General features: G+C 41.3%; 1 long non-coding RNA gene across 1 annotated transcript; it reads left to right on the forward strand.

Annotated features, from left to right (window-relative positions):
* The first annotated feature begins 226 nt into the window (after positions 1-226).
* Positions 227-681, forward strand: LOC122794757. The gene is made up of 2 exons (XR_006363688.1): positions 227-336; positions 608-681. It is a non-coding gene; the product is annotated as an uncharacterized LOC122794757 (long non-coding RNA).
* Positions 682-15,618: the final 14,937 nt, after the last annotated feature.

The following is a 15,618-nucleotide window of genomic DNA, read 5'->3' on the forward strand; positions in this document are numbered from 1 at the left end:
AGGAATATTAACTGAACTGGAAGTTAGTCAGTGTTTGCTGAATGTTGTTATTTGCTAGTAATTACAGATGTGGGGGTAGCCACATTCTTTGATTTCCTGTCCTTGCCTATTTGAGTGGTACAGTGTGAAATATTTTCTGCTTAAAAACCTCAGCTTTGGCCGGCTAAGAACTAGCTGTATTCAACTGAACGTATAAGAGAATTTAAGTACCTTTATGTGCACTTTTTTTTCAAAAAATACAGTATTTAAATTGATTTTAACTGTGTTGCAGGAATATTAACTGAACTGGAAGTTAGTCAGTGTTTGCTGAATTTTGTTATTTGCTAGTAATTACAGGTGTGGGGGTAGCCACATTCTTTGATTTTCTGTCCTTGCCTATTTAATTGGTACAGTGTGAAATATTTTCTGCTTAAAAAGCTCAGCTTTGGCCGGCTTAGAACTAGCTGTATTCAAATGGACGTATAAGAGTATTTAACTACCTTTATCTGCACTTACATTTTCAAAAAAATACAGTATTTAAATTGATTTTAACTGCGTTGCAGGAATATTAACTGAACTGGAGGTTAGTCAGTGTTTGCTTAATTTGGTTATTTACTAGTAATTACAGGTGTGGGGGTAGCCACATTCTTTGATTTCCTGTCCTTGCCTATTTAAGTGGTACAGTGTGAAATATTTTCTGCTCAAAACACTCAGCTTTGGCCGGCTAAGAACTAGCAGTATTCAACTGGACGTATAAGAGAATTTAAGTACCTTCATCTGCACTTTTTTAAAAAAAAATTACAGTATTTAAATTGATTTTAACTGCGTTGCAGGAATATTAACTGAACTGGAAGTTAGTCAGTGTTTGCTGAATTTTGTTATTTGCTAGTAATTACAGGTGTGGGGGTAGCCACATTCTTTGATTTCCTGTCCTTGCCTATTTAAGTGGTACAGTGTGAAATATTTTCTACTTAAAAACCTCAGCTTTGACCGGCTAATAACTAGCTGTATTCAACTTGACGTATAAGAGAATTTAAGTACCTTTTTCTGCACTTTTTTTAAAAAAATACAGTATTTAAATTGATTTTAACTGTGTTGCAGGAATATTAACTGAACTGGAAGTTAGTCAGTGTTTGCTGAATTTTGTTATTTGCTAGTAATTACAGGTGTGGGTAGCCACATTCTTTGATTTCCTGTCCTTGCCTATTTAAGTGGTACAGTGTGAAATATTTTCTGCTTAAAAACCTCAGCTTTGGCCGGCTAAGAACTAGCTGTATTCAACTGGACGTATAAGAGAATTTAAGTACCTTTATCTGCACTTTTTTTTTTTTTAAATACAGTATTTAAATTGATTTTAACTGTGCTGCAGGAATATTAACTGAACTGGAAGTTAGTCAGTGTTTGCTGAATTTTGTTATTTGCTAGTAATTACAGGTGTGGGGTAGCCACATTCTTTGATTTCCTGTCCTTGCCTATTTAAGTGGTACAGTGTGAAATATTTTCTGCTTAACAACCTCAGCTTTGGCCGGCTAAGAACTAGCTGTATTCAACTGGATGTATAAGAGAATTTAATTACCTTTATCTGCACTTTTTTTAAAAAATACAGTATTTAAATTGATTTTAACTGTGTTGCAGGAATATTAACTGAACTGGAAGTTAGTCAGTGTTTGCTGAATTTTGTTATTTGCTAGTAATTACAGGTGTGGGGGTAGCCACGTTCTTTGATTTCCTGTCCTTGCCTATTTATGTGGTACAGTGTGAAATGTTTTCTGCTTAAAAACCTCAGCTTTGGCCGGCTAAGAACTAGCTGTATTCAAATGGATGTATAAGAGAATTTAAGTACCTTTATCTGCCCTTTCATTTTCAAAAATTACAGTATTTAAATTGATTTTAACTGTGTTGCAGGAATATTAACTGAACTGGAAGTTAGTCAGTGTTTGCTGAATTTTGTTATTTGCTAGTAATTACAGGTGTGGGGGTAGCCACATTCTTTGATTTCCTGTCCTTGCCTATTTAAGTGGTACAGTGTGAAATATTTTCTGCTTAAAAACCTCAGCTTTGGCCGGCTAAGAACTAACTGTATTCAACTGGACGTATAAGAAAATTTAAGTACCTTTATCTGCACTTTTTTTTTTTCAAAAAATACAGTATTTAAATTGATTGTAACTGTGTTGCAGGAATATTAACTGAACTGGAAGTTAGTCAGTGTTTGCTGAATTTTGTTATTTGCTAGTAATTACAGGTGTGGGGGTAGCCACATTCTTTGATTTCCTGTCCTTGCCTATTTAAGTGGTACAGTGTGAAATATTTTCTGCTTAAAACCTCAGCTTTGGCCGGCTAAGAACTAGCTGTATTCAACTGGACATATAAGAGAATTTAAGTATCTTTATCTGCACTTTTTTTCAAAAAATACAGTATTTAAATTGATTTTAACTGTGTTGCAGGAATATTAACTGAACTGGAAGTTTTGAATCTTAGTGGCCTTGAAACTGCCCGCCCCTCTTGTAAATTTGTGTTTGGATACTCCTTCTGGGCCCATCTCATTTGCTCACTCAACTGAGTGCAGTGAGATCATATTCTGATTTCAGGCACTCCTACTATGTACAAAGAGAGCATCTGGGAAAAAAAAATTAAGCTTGTTTCCTGCCTTTCCTGTTAAGTGGTATAGACTATTTGTAGGCTTCTGAGCCCCCAAGCCCTTCTGTGTTCGAGGGAAGCCTTCTAGCTTAGTTTTTTTTTCTTATAACTAGCCAGTTTTCTAGTTTCAGCACTCAAATCTGTTTCTTTGATCTCAGCACTTGTTCAGGAAAAAAAAAAAATTTCATCTGCTTTTACTGTACTTGTGTTTCTACCTACTTTATTTTACTTTTGCATCATCTTAAAAGTACTCAATTGTATTTATTACTGCTTGGTGTAACTCATTCTAAGCCTTTTGGTTTAAACACTTGGGCTTCGGACCAGTTGTTTTGCACTGAGAGGGTTTGTGGTCTGCACTGTAGTGGCAGAACAGGTAGCTTACATCCTTCTAGGTTGGGAACTGCTGATTGAGGGCTCAGTGTCTGTTATTCTAAAAGTGTATTAATTCTGGTTTAAGCACTTGGGCTTTCAGGCCAGTTATTTTACATTAAGAGGGTTCGTGGTCTGCAATCTTGTGGGAGGAGAGGCTGGACTCTGCCCTTCTGAGCTGGGAATTTCTGGTTAAAGGCTTATAGTACATGCATATCTGAACTGCTTCTTACTGAAGTTGGTGCGCCTTGTTTGCTGTGGCATAGACTGGATTCGGGCCTGCTGGATCTAGCTTTGTTTGTGTAACTTGAGCACTAATACAGGCATTCTCTAAAGTATTCAATTGTATTTATTACTGCTTGGTAGTAACTTGATTAAAGTGTAGCTATCATTCTAATTCTTTTGGATTAAGCACTTGGGCTTCAGACCAGTTGTTTTACATTAGGAAGGTTTGTGGCATGCACTGTGGTGGCAGGACAGGTAGCTTTCATCCTTCTAAGTTGGGAACTGCTGATTGAGAGCCCAGTGTCTGTTATTCTTAAAGTGTATTAGTTCTGGTTTAAGCACTTGGGCTTCAGACCAGTTATTTTACATTAAGAAGGTTCGTGGTCTGCACTCTTGTGGGAGAAGAGGCTGGACTCTGCCCTTCTGAGATGGGAATTTCTGGTTAAAGGTTTATAGTGCCTGAATATTTGAACTGTATCTTACTGAAATTGGTACACCTTGTTTGCTGTAGCATAGACTAGATCCAGGCCTGCTGAATCTAGCTTTGTTTATATGCTTGTTGTTTGTTTGCTTGTTATTTCCCTGGAACGCTAATTCCACCTAATACGCGGCTTCTCAGCACTTCTGTGGATCACTAGTGATATCTGCATTGCTTACTGTACTTATTTCCTTGTTTCACTTGAAAGAAAGTTACTGTTTGTCATTTTTGCATTTAAGTTACCTGTAACACATTGCACTTAAGTTACCTGGCACTTGCTCACTAAAGCAATTATATAAGTCAGCACTAAAAATTAAAAGCACTACACGTTCACTCCCCACTGGCCCTTGTTTTCAATTATAAAGGAATTCCCAATATTATTCTAGCACGTCCAAAGGTCAGTTGTCAATCTCCTCTCCGGTCCAGCTGGTGAATCTGGGAATCTTGAGGCAATGTTACAACTGCCTCATGTACACAGACAACCCTCTCCTCCTCCCAACAAATTCCAACACATGTGAGAGATGCAACCATATAGCCAAACTTGAGGCTAAGCTCTCTCAACTCAGTACTGGCATAACCAGTCAGGAGGAGGAGAAGGAAACCACACTCACTACAATTCCAGTCTCACATAGACCAACCACGACAGCAAACCAAACACATAATCACACAAAAACATACTTGGAGGCTCTAAATAAAGATCTGCCTAAGCAGCAGAGACCTCCAAAGCAGACACCCAAGCAACCGCTACCCCAAAACAAAACACATGCAACACATATCTCACAAAGCCAGTGTGCTGAACAGTCACAGCCCTTAAGACTAAACAACACACCTGATACACTTGTAATAGGTGACTCTATCGTCAGGCACACTGACGTCCCGCTCACCAGGCTGAACAAGGAGAGGGTCACGGTGAGCAGCCTGTCGGGCGCTAGGATCCGCCACATAACACAAACACTCAGGTCACTCCAAGGCAAGTACAAATATGACTCAGTCATTGTCCATGCTGGTGTGAATGACCTGAGACGTACCTCCCTGGACTACATGAAAAGAGACATAGAGGAGCTCTCTGAGCATGTAGCCCAGGCCGGTATGACCCTGACCTTGAGTAGCATCTTACTCTCACCAAGAATGATGCCACAATATGAAGACAAGATGATCAATTTCAACAACTGGCTTAAGTACTGGTGTCATTCAAAGGGGATCCAATGACTGTCAGCTTGGGATGATATGCTCGACAAGCCACGATGCTTCGCTAGGGATGGCTTGCACCTGTAACCCCTGGGCTTTCGGATATTGGCAAAGGCTCTTGCTACCCCCATAGTGCCTTTCTTAGGAAAGGCTCAAAAGACAAACCCACCTCCATAGGTATCACAAGGGATAAGAAACTAAGAGTAATGCTACTCAACGCCAGAAGTCTAAACCTCAAGATGCACTGGAACCTCTCCTTAGCATGGAGAACATCGATATCTGTGCAGTAACAGAAACATGGTTCAGGGCTCCCGAGAGCACCCCAGCACTACCAGGTTATACCTCATACCATGCTTTTTGGCCCCAAAACTTGGACCGAACCACAAAAGGAGGGGGAGTATCGATATTCATCAAAGATACCCACACCTCCAGGTTGGTGGCAAAGCACGAAGCATCAGAGACTATCCATGTGCAACTAACAGTGGGTAAAACTGCCTTCCAGTTTACAGCCTGCTACCCTTCCAAACCCAGGAATCCCACTCGGCCTTCCTGAGAACACTGGAAAATATGAAGGTCTCTCCAAACACCATTATATTGGGCGACTTCAACTACCCAAACATAGACTGGGAGCATTACTCTAGCTCCAACACCCTAGCCCAAAGGTTCCTAGAATTTATAAACTCACATGCTATGGAACAACTTTTTACCACTCCCACAAGAGGGGAAAACATACTGGACCTGATCATCACCAACATGGGGACTCTATGCTCCAGACCAGAAGTGTATCCCTCACTGGTAAGATCAGACCATAAAGTAATCTCACTGGAAATTCACATCCCGACCCCACCCCCTGCCCAGAAAACCACAGTGAAAAACTTCCCTAAAGCAAATTTCACACTCCTCAAAACTGAGGTGGAATCCTTCAAAGCCCCCGGGCCTGTGGAAAATACGGCCCAGACCGCAGAATCCTTTATAAACGCATTCTATGAACACCTTCAGGAATGCATGGATCATGCGATCCCAAATAAAACCAAGACTCAATCCTCCAAAGGCAGACGTCCTGTCTGGTGGACCCCAGCCATAAACAAACTATGCAATAGAAGGAGGAAGCTACTAAATGATAGAGCAAAATCCCAAAAAGGGAAGGCATCACTGATCAGTATTAGCAAAAAACTACAGGCACTCATAAAATTGTCTAAGGCCAGCTTCGAGAGAAAAATTGCACAGGACACTAAGGATAATCACAAGACTTTCTTTAGTTATGTTAGGAACCTGGGTGGTAATTCCCAGATATGCTTATAATTAGTCCAAAATGACAAAAAATACACCGAATCCACAGACATTGCCAACATCCTAGCTGACAGGTTCAGCGCAAACTTCTCCCACAAAAGGGCAAATATCTATCCCAGCAGAGTGCTGCCCCCCTGACATCTCAGATTCTCAGGTAAGAGCCGCTCTCTCCAAAGCAAAAAACACAGCATCAATGGGACCAGACGGTGTCCTGGGCTGTGTCCTACATGAACTCCAAGAAGAGCTAAACCCAAACATAAAAACTACTGTTCAATCTCAGCCTTACTACAGGATATGTGCCCAAAGAGTGGCGTACAGCAACAGTGGTCCCTCTCCATAAAGGTGGTGCCTCAACGGATCCTGGAAACTATTGCCCCGTAAGCCTGACTAGCTTGGTCTGCAAAGCTATGGAAAGGATCATCATGGACCTCATAAATAAAGATATTGGGGACCTACAGACACTGGATCCTACCCAGTTCGGCTTTGTTAAGGGCAGATCCTGCCTCTTAAACCTGGTTGATTTCTTTGAAACAGTCACCAAGGCCATTGACGAGGGGAAGGTGGTCCACACAGCCTACCTGGACCTCGCAAAAGCCTTCGATACAATACCCCACTTGGGCATTATAGATAAGCTCACCAGCTTAAATATAAACCCCTATGTCACTAGATGGATTGCAAACTGGCTCAAGGACAGAACCCACATGGTTAGAATTGCTGGAGCCATGTCAGACTCCAAACCAGTTACAAGTGGTGTCCCACAAGGCTCAGTCCTGGGACCTCTCTTGTTCGGTATATATTTCTTGGAGGTACAGGCCAACACGGAAGGACTGTGGCTGACCAAGTTCGCAGATGACTGCAAACTGGGCCATAATCGACTCTCCAGCCGACACAAGCATCCTCCAAAAGGGCCTCATAGAAACAGACAACTGGTGCCAGAGCCATGGCCTCAAGCTAAATGCCAAAAGTGTATAGTCATCCCCTTTGGCAAAAACAAAGTGCCCACAAATTACCACATAGGTGGTAATCCATTAAGTACAGAAGAAGTAATTAGGGACCTGGGGACCCAAGTTGATAGCAATCTCTCATTTGACAACCACGTGGCCAAAGTGGTTAGAAAAACATTTTATATAGCCCACCTAATCATGAAGGGATTCACATCTAGATCAGGGGAGGTCATCGTGCCTCTTTACTCATCCCTCATCAGGCCCATAATTGAGTACAATGCCCCTTTTGGGATGTACCTTACTAGACACCTGCAGCAACTGGAAAGACCCTAAAAGTACCTCACCAAGAGGATCAAAGGGCTCAAACAGATGCCATATGCTTCCTGGTTAAAGAAACTCCAGCTCTACTCAGTGGCATACTGCCTGTTCAGAGGCGATCTGTGCCTGACGTATAAAGCCATGTCCAACCCGAAATTAATGGACATGCTGCACCTCAGAAAATCCAAATCCCATCGAGCTACGCCGAGAGACTTGAACCTCAGCACTGAAATAAATAGGACATGCTGGAGGGACAGATTCATAACCCAGAGACTCCCTTCACTCTGGAATAAAATCCCAGTCCAGGTTAGGTAGAGTCCCTCATTGACTCTCTTCAAGAGGAATCTTGATGAGTGGATGGGAGATCGTAGGTTTACCCCGGGTATCACTTCTGTGTCACTGTTAGACAGAGGCACAGTATACTAACCTCGAAAAAGGGCATAGCAAAATAAATTTAAAATGGGTGGCGAAAGACAAACACATTCTGGCTAGGCTTATAAATGCCCTAGGGCAGATAGCCAAGTATGAACCTATGAACCTATATATGTATATATATATATATATATATATATATATATATAGATATATATCTATATATATGCATACTTACATATAGTTCTTTATTTATAATTCATAAATATACATTTGAATTTTTGCACAAAATTACATTACATAAACATTCCATATTTGCATACAGATGCAGTTCTGTGTACAGAAATGTTATGCTGTCTTTTTCATTATTATAATCACATTATTGGTTTATATTTCTCCTAGCAAATACCCTTCAGTTATGTAACCATCTTAGAGTTTATTTTTTAAATCTATGTTTAATATGACCAAAAAATACTTATTAGGGAGAACTCCAGATTTCTTGCCATCACCATATCGACTCACTCTGCCAGCTGGTCATGATTTTGTTTCATGGTTGTGCAAACTCACATGTATATTATACCATTTTGCCTTTTCTAAACATTGTCAGGGTAGAGAATAACCTGGACTTGGGTTGTTAGAGGCTGTATTCCATATTTGCCTACAGATGCAGTTCTGTGTGTTCCTGTGGCATTCTGGGGATTATTGTGGACTGCTGCAGTTTCAGTCACTATCCCCAATGTATTCATGTCAACCTGAGGCAGTGCTCATGAATACCCGTGGCCTGGTAATGTGCATAAGTTGCCATACACATTTGCATATTACTGCGATTCACAGAGATAAGCATAAAAGGACCCAATTTGTATGCAAAATGTACAAGTGACCATGAAATGAAGTGAGTAAGTTGAACAACACCATATTAGTTTGTGATTATTTGAGATTGCTGGAAAATGACTTAGGAAACTGCTAACTTTTCAAAGTAAGCAAAAGTAATCAGGTATTGCAAATTAATATGAAACAGTTCAAAATGTAAGATTATTGAGTTTACTTAAAATGTTTGCTTTTACTGAAATAATGGGCATATTTCAATGAAGTGAATACTGTAAAACTATCATTTGTAAATGGAAATTAATTGCACCAGCAGTGTAAATGCATAGTGATCACCGAGAACGTAATTTCTGGTAGAAATGTAATGATTTAATTGTAAAGTAATCAAGTCTCAAGGCTGTTTTCTTGGCTCAACATATGTATGCCCTTATTGGGACATTTCTGAGTGACACTGCCTAATGAAAAATGACAGTACCATGAATACAAGAAAGTGGTGGGGAAGGCTGTATCTGTTAAACTGTCTTGACTTACTATTGTGAATGTATTTGTGACGGTGCAAATATTAGTTCAACACAATCTGACTTGGCTGGATTGAGACTCTGCCTGTCTATATACTTATGGGTTTTGTGTCAGCTAACTTTATTTGATAATGTCAGGCATTCTTTTGTTGTTTTGTTGTTTGAATCATGATTTAATTTCTTTTCTGTATGACTGTGACATATTGTTTTAGGTGTAGTGATTATGCAAAACCAGGGGTGTAGGCAGAGAAAGGATAACTTTAGTCATCAAGAGAACCATATCCTCACAGCAGCCCTTAGGACATATATGGTAAATGTCTTTTTGAAAAAGGGTGGGCCCAAATAAGCTGAGAGGGGAAATGCCTGCAGTCAAGTATTTGTGGATATAAATACAGTTGGTGGAAGGAACCATACATTAACACAGTGCAAGAAGAGGGCAGATAATATTGTAGGATATGCTAGAGCCAAGGTCCATACCAGTACTTAGGGATAGTTCCAGTACTTATCCCTTTAAAACCAGATAAGGAATACCTCCTCTCCATTTATAGGGATGACTGTGACACAGAAGATGATGGGATTGGAATAATTAGTGGTGGTGTAGACACTGGCTATTACCAACATCTGCAGGAGTAACACTCTGCTCAGGAAGGTTGGCTTAAAAACAATAACATATATTTACACAGAGAATTGAAAGGTGCAATGGAATGATTACATTAAACAGATGACAATTACTATTATAAGGTGAACTCTCCATTTCTGCACAGAATGACAATGAAGGGAGTGCACATGTAAGTATTACCCACAACTCCTTATTCAGCATACAATGGTGTATGCTAATTCTTTATTGGCAATGCTCTCAAACCATTGTCACAGGGTCAGCAGCAGAAACAAACAGTTGCACTATATCAGTAAATTAGGTGGACAGCAGCAGCAGAATGTGTGTGGAAGATGATAATGATAACGTAGTTATGTTTATGAGACAGCCTGTGGAAAGTGCCATGGAGTTCCCAAGTTTAAAGGCAGGATCTCGCATCCCACAGCATGTTAGTAACTCTGCAGTAAGTGGCAGTGCATCACAAAATCAAGCACATTCTGACATTACACTCACGCTTGTACAGAAAGAAAATCCATGCACTTCCACATCTGTATCTTCAAACCACATGAACACTTTCAGGATGAGGGCAGAAATTCGAGGTAACAGTGTCCACACTGACATCTTTAGAAGGATGCACCAGGCAGAAGAACTTGTCACAGCTACTACAGGAGACATGCAAAGCACTGGCTGCCCAGCAGCAGATGTACAGTGATATTGTTAGAGCTCAGTGCCTTGCCACAGAAAGTCAACTTTAAATGGATAGAGTCCTCCAGGGTATGCAATAGGTTTCCAGCACTACACAGAAATGTAGTAGGAATAATGTAATGATCAAACTGATGCCTAGTACTGTAGCACACAAAGCATCCATGGCCACTTCAATTCATAAATTAGTAAGAGCTTATCAGATTCAAGTATGGATTATTCTTGGAAGGGGAAGAAGATAGGTACTGTCCAGATACGTGGGAGCAGATCACATGACACTACAGGTGCTTCTCAAGAAACTACTGTAATTATTAGGGGGGAACAAGCACATTAGATCTCATGCAAGCCACATCAGCATTCATCTAGACCTAGAAGAACCCCTCATTCAATATCCTGGTCACAGTCCTGAAGCACTATCAGATCAGTGTCTGCAGGATCACCTGCATCATGTAGGTCATGACAGTGGATCTACTCACCCTCCAGCTCTTCTGACAGCCCCTCTTCAAAATCTCTTGCACCATCACTTAGCCTGCCTTTAGGAGATGTGTATGACACATTTGACCTTGATCTACTATGATTCCAGGGTAACATTTCTGTTACTGACAATTTGACCTTTACACACCCATGTCAGTGTTTAACTGAATGGGGAATAAGTTACCACAAAAAAGGGGGGACTTAGGATATTTTTCAACTGTATGCATTTCATTCCTGTAATGGTAGTGCTTAAAATCTCATGGAACTGTGGAAAGAAAGCTGTATGTCATAGCATAAGATTGCAGCCTTTAACACCATTAATGCTCTATAGGTTATCATTGTTACAGCTGGCAATTACCTACAACTTGAAAGTAGTAATACACAATTATTTAGGAAAGCATTAAGAAGAAAATTAAGGAAATGAGTATCCTGCTATGTAAACAAACACTGCTGCCACTTCACCCTCACCACTGCACAAATTTTGTTTTTGTCTCTGAGGGCACAAATTATTCTGTATGACAAAATGAAATAATCTGATATGCAGTACCTTAACAGACAAAATACTTCAAACCAAGAGTACATTGTGTAATATAAAAAAAATACATTTTCATTCAGCTGCAAGATATGAACTCAAGTTAAATAGGGTAGAATTGTATCACTTCAGAACATTCAGTGTATGCATAATTACATACACCACTTTACTAAAATGTATTGAGCAAAACAGTTAAAATAAGATTATTCTATATACAATGCCTTACAAAAAACACTGAAGAGGTGTTGGTGAGCATTCAAGCTTGACTTTTTCAAATAATAATATATGTGCTTGTTCTGAAATAAAAAAAAATATTTAAAGATGAGAAGGAATGTCTGATACAAGAATGATGCCACAGTATAAAGACAAAATGATCAGTTTCAACAATTGGCTAAAGTATTGGTTGCATTCAAAGGGGATCCAGTGTCTGTCAGCCTGGGATGACATGCTCGACAAGCCACATTGCTTTGCTAGGGATGGCTTGCACCTGTCACCATTAGGCTTTCGTATACTAGCCAAGGCTCTTGCCACCCCCATAGTGCCTTTTTTTAGGCAAGGCTCAAAGGACAAACCCACCTCCATAGACAACCCAAGGATAAAAAAACTAAAGGTAATGCTACTCAATGCCAGAAGTCTAAACCTCAAGATGCACGCACTCGAGGCTCTCCCCAGTATGGAGAAATTTGATGTCTGTGCAGTAAGAGAAACCTGGTTCAAGGCTCCTGAGAGCACCCCAGCACTACCAGGTTATAACTCGTACCATGCGTTTTAGCCCCAAAACTCGGACCGAAGTACAAAAGGAGGGGGAGTATCTATAGTCATCAAAGATACCTACACCTCCAGGTTAGTGGCACTGCACGAAGCATCGGAAGCCATCCATGTGCAACTAACAGTGGGCAAAACTGCCTTTCGGTTTGTAGCCTGCTACAGAACACCCTCCCTATTACAGGAACCCCACTTGGCATTCCTGAGAACACTGGAGAATATGAAGGTCTCTCCAAACACTATGTAACACCCTCCCTATTACAGGAACCCCACTTGGCATTCTTGAGAACACTGGAGAATATGAAGGTCTCTCCAAACACTATGTTATTGGGTGACTTCAACTACCCAAGCATTGACTGGGAAAACTACTCAAGCCCAAACATCCTCACCCAACGGTTCCTTGAATTTATAAACTCTAACGCAATGGAACAACTGGTCACCACTCCCACAAGAGGGAACAACATATTGGACCTGGTCATCACCAACATGGGGACTCTATGTTCCATACCAGAGGTAAACCCCTCATTGGTAAGATCAGACCATAAACAAATTTCCCTGGACATCCATATCCTGTCCCCACCCCCAGCCAAGGAAATCACTGTAAAGAATTTCTCAAAAGCCAACTTTGCACTTCTCAAGACTGAGGTGGAATCCTTCAAAGCCCCTGGGCCAGAGGATAATACAGCCCAATCCACAGAATCCTTTACAAATGCATTCTATGAGCACCTGCAGGAATGCATGGATCGTGCTATCCCAAATAAAACCAAGACTCACTCCTCCAAAACAGGAGACCGGTCTGGTGGACCCCGCCATAAATAAGCTATACAACAGAAGGAGGAAGCTACTACATGACAGAGCAAAATCCCAAAAGGGAAGGCATCTCTGATCAGTATTAGCAAGAAACTTCGATCCCTCATAAAATCATCAAAGGCCAGCTTCGAAAGAAAGATTGCCCTAGACACTAAAGATAATCACAAGGCCTTCTTTAGTTATGTCAGGAACATGGGTGGAAACTCCCAGATATGCTCTGAATTGTTGCATAACGGTACAAAATATACTGAACCTACAGACATAGCCAACATCCTGGCAGACAGATTCAGCGCAAACTTCTCCCCCCTTCCCCCCCAAAGGAGTAAATGCCTATCCCAACTGAATGTAACCTCCCTGACATCACAGATGCACAGGTGAAAGCTGCCCTCTCCAAAGCAAAAAACACAGCATCTATGGGACCAGACGGTGTCCCAGGCTGTGTCTTACATGAGCTCCAAGAAGAAATGAACCCTCACATTAAGTCACTGTTCAGACTTAGCCTTACTACAGGATATGTACCCAAAGAATGGCGTACAGCTACAGTGGCCCCACTCCACAAAGGTGGTGCCACAATGGACCCCGGAAACTATTGCCCCATAAGCCTGACTAGTCTGGTCTGTAAAGCTATGGAGCGTATTATCATGGAACTCATAAACAAAGACATTGGGAGCCTCCAGACACTGGACCCTACCCAATTCGGCTTTGTTAAGGGCAGATCTTGCCTCTTAAACCTAGTTGATTTCTTTGAAACAGTTACCAAAGCCATAGATGAGGGCAAGGTAGTCCACACAGCCTACCTGGACCTCGCAAAAGCCTTCGACACAATACCCCACTCGGGCATCATAAATAAGCTTACCAGCTTAAATATCAACCCCTATATCACAAGATGGGTTGCAAACTGGCTCAGAGATAGAACCCACATGGTCAGAATCGCAGGTGCCATGTCCAAATTCCAAACCAGTTACAAGTGGCGTCCCACAGGGCTCTGTTCTGGGACCTCTCTTGTTCGGTATATACTTCTCTGAGGTTCAGGCTAATATGGGGGGATTATGGCTGACAAAGTTCACAAATGACTGCAAACTGGGGGCCATAATCGAATCTCCAGCTGACACAAGCATCCTCCAAAAGGGTCTCACAGAGATGGATGCTTGGTGCCAGAGTCACAGCCTCAAACTAAATGCTAAAAAGTGCATTGTCATCCCCTTTGGGAAAAACAAGGTGCCCACAAATTACCACATAGGTGGTAATCCATTAAGTACGGAAGAAGTAATTAGAGATGTGGGGACCAACGTAGATAGTAATCTCTCCTTTGATAATCACGCTGCCAAAGTGGTTAGAAAGACATTCTATATAGCCCACCTTATCATAAAAGGGTTCGCATCTAGATCAAGAGAGGTCATTGTGCCTCTCTACTCATCACTCATCAGGCCCATAATTGAATACAATGCCCCTTTTGGGATGTACCGTACCCGACACCTGCAGCAACTGGAGAGACCCCAAAAGTACCTCACCAAGAGGATCATGGGCTACAAACAGATGTCCTATGCAGCTCGACTAAAGAAACTCTAGCTCTACTCAGTTGCTTACCGCCTACTCAGAGGCAATCTATGCCTGACATACAAAGCCATGTCAAACCCAGAATTAATGGACATGCTCCACCTCAAAAAATCCAAGTCCCTTAGAGTTTCACGCTCCAGGGACCTAAACCTCAGCACAAAAATAAATAGGACATGCTGGTGGGACAGATTCATTTCCCAGAGGCTCCCCTCACTCTGGAATAGAATCCCAATTCATGTTAGACATAGCCCCTCGCTGACCCTCTTCAAGTGAAATCTGGACGCATGGATGGGAAATTGCAAATTCACCCCTGGGATCTCTTCTGTGTCCCTGCTACACAGAGGCACAGTCAATTAATCTTAAAAGGGTACCTTCTGTGACCTACTTTACAGAGGCACAGTAGGCTAATCTAATAGGAGGTGGAAGCCAAATACACTCTGGCTAGGCTTATAAATGCCCTAGGACAGATAGCCTAGTATCTACCTATGAACCTATGATAAACAGTGACAGTAGACCATGCACCACACAACATTGTCTAGAGATATCACTGCAAGCAACAATTATACTTCATGTGTTTTTGCAAGGAAGGAAATACTAACCTGAATGTTATGGTTCATAGTCCTGGACTTGATGCCATCACTTTACCTGAACAGCCTGCCATATAGGGTCCTTTACTACTGCTGCTGGCTGATCACCATTAGTCATAGTAGGACTGAAACTAGGAACTGCAGTGACACTTCATCACCAGACAGATGCATTATCATATTATGCAGAATGCAACATGCAGTAAGCATTTTGCATGCAGAAGCTGGGTCATAATAAAGGGCATCACTAGACTCATCCAGGCACATAAAATGACTCTTCAAAAGGCCAAAGAACCTCTTGATGACAATAAAGGTCTGGGATGAGGCTGTGTTGTAGTTCTCTTCAGCAGATCCAATTGGCTTCAGCATCACCTGAAAGAGAAATAAAAATAGGAAGGGGAGTGCCAAAATAAAGAAAAAATGTTTTAGTATTCAGCAATACATTTTACAATGTAT

The sequence above is a fragment of the Protopterus annectens genome, chromosome 2.part1 (assembly GCF_019279795.1).
Source record: "Protopterus annectens isolate FY-2018-M chromosome 2.part1, PAN1.0, whole genome shotgun sequence".
In the NCBI taxonomy this organism is placed as follows: domain Eukaryota; kingdom Metazoa; phylum Chordata; order Ceratodontiformes; family Protopteridae; genus Protopterus; species Protopterus annectens.